At 41.1% G+C, this 1,528-nt stretch overlaps 1 protein-coding gene across 1 annotated transcript in view; it reads left to right on the forward strand.

Moving 5' to 3' along the window:
- Positions 1-1,344, forward strand: part of LOC147007216 (uncharacterized) — a 14,586-nt gene extending 13,242 nt beyond the window's left edge. The window contains exon 5 of the mRNA XM_085867504.1: positions 1-1,344. This exon is cut by the window's left edge and continues 708 nt beyond it. The gene's annotated coding sequence lies outside the window, so the exon portion shown is untranslated.
- The last annotated feature ends 184 nt before the right edge of the window (positions 1,345-1,528 follow it).

A 1,528-nucleotide genomic window follows, 5' to 3' on the forward strand; every position in this document is an offset into this window, starting at 1 on the left:
TACTGAACAAATTCTTTAAAAACCAAGTCGCTGAGATGAAAAGACATTGTAACACATTTTAATTTGTACATTGACACCTGGAAAGGTGTACAAGACGACACGGAAACAGAAATTATCAACTTTATGATATACACTTGTACCAAAACCATTCTGTCCAACTCTAACCAACACATCCAGAAATGCAGCAACTGTACAATCATTACCACGACTGTTTGTAATCAGGCGATCTGGATAAACCTTGTGAAGAAACCTATCAAAATCATAATCGTTAACCACACAAATAACATCTATATAACGACATGTATGAGAGAGCATCTGAGCTCATCCTCATTTTTTCTCCTTCATCAGTTTCTGTATGAATGAAAATTCACAGAAAATAAGAAAAATGTCCGCTCGTTGGAGGCTGCAATTCCCACCCATGGGAATGTACCCTGAACCTGTTGAAATATGATCCCACAAATAGAGACAAAATCATGAAACGAAATAAAATTAACAGCATCCCAGAAGGCGTTCGTCGGGTTAAGGAAATCCCACGAAGCTTGGAATCTTGTACAATTTTGTGTGGAGCTGAGACACAAAACTCGAAATCTTTTATCACTAATTATGGGAGGGGTTAGGGTGGTTACTGGTTAGTCATCATTAATTAAAGTGGTTTGGTCATCTGGTGAGGAGAGAGTGAGGACGCGGTGAGGCGAGTCATGGTGACGGAACTGCCAGGAAGAAGAAGAGGAGGGATGTAACCGGATGGAAGGATGTGGTGGCGAGAGATTTAGGAGTCGTGGAATTGGAAGAAGAATGGTCAACTGACAGGAGGACATGGAGAAGGGTGGTCAAGTGGTTTTGTGTCACTTTGAACCGGAGACAAGGGCTATTATTAATCAGTTTGCAGTCAGTCAAATTTCTATATGCATCTTTAAATTCGAAGCAAGGGTTGGGTGGATACTCCAGAAGTATACACACTTCCCTCCAAGCTGTTTAGCCCCTGATCTCGACCCTGAGATAAACTATCATCCTTGTGTTTCACAAGCAGAGTGATTCATCAATGAGTGCACTGTCCCTCCCTTGATGTTAAACTGGGCATCCCATCCACTACAATTAGTTGTTGATGCTAAAGATTCCACATTGTCTTTGATGAATAATGGACAAGTCATCTCCAGCACCCTGAACAATTTCAAAATTCCTGCACAACTCACCGAAATTTAAATGTCAGGCGTTGTCAGTCAGTTGGAGGACTTTTAAAACATTCCCCAGCTGATTCCACAAAAATGGGGTAATTATAATAATTATTATCCAATTATAATTGGAGCTGTAGTAGTAGTAGTCATCGTCGTAGTAGTCGTGGTGGTGGTGGGTATTTTTTTTCATTTTGAAGCAAAATTTCAAAGCATTTTTTTGTAGAGAGTTTCGAGGCTCGTGGTGGAGCGAAAACATTTCATGGGTCAGGTCATAACAGAAGGAAGGGAGGGGGAAACACACGAACAGCAGGGCCGAGGGATGAAATGGAGGGAGACTTGGTAAAATAAGGGAT

Source organism: Eptatretus burgeri, unplaced genomic scaffold (assembly GCF_056783735.1).
Source record: "Eptatretus burgeri isolate ZD-2024b unplaced genomic scaffold, Ebu_testis_v1 Ebu_testis_scaffold_427, whole genome shotgun sequence".
Taxonomy (NCBI): domain Eukaryota; kingdom Metazoa; phylum Chordata; class Myxini; order Myxiniformes; family Myxinidae; genus Eptatretus; species Eptatretus burgeri.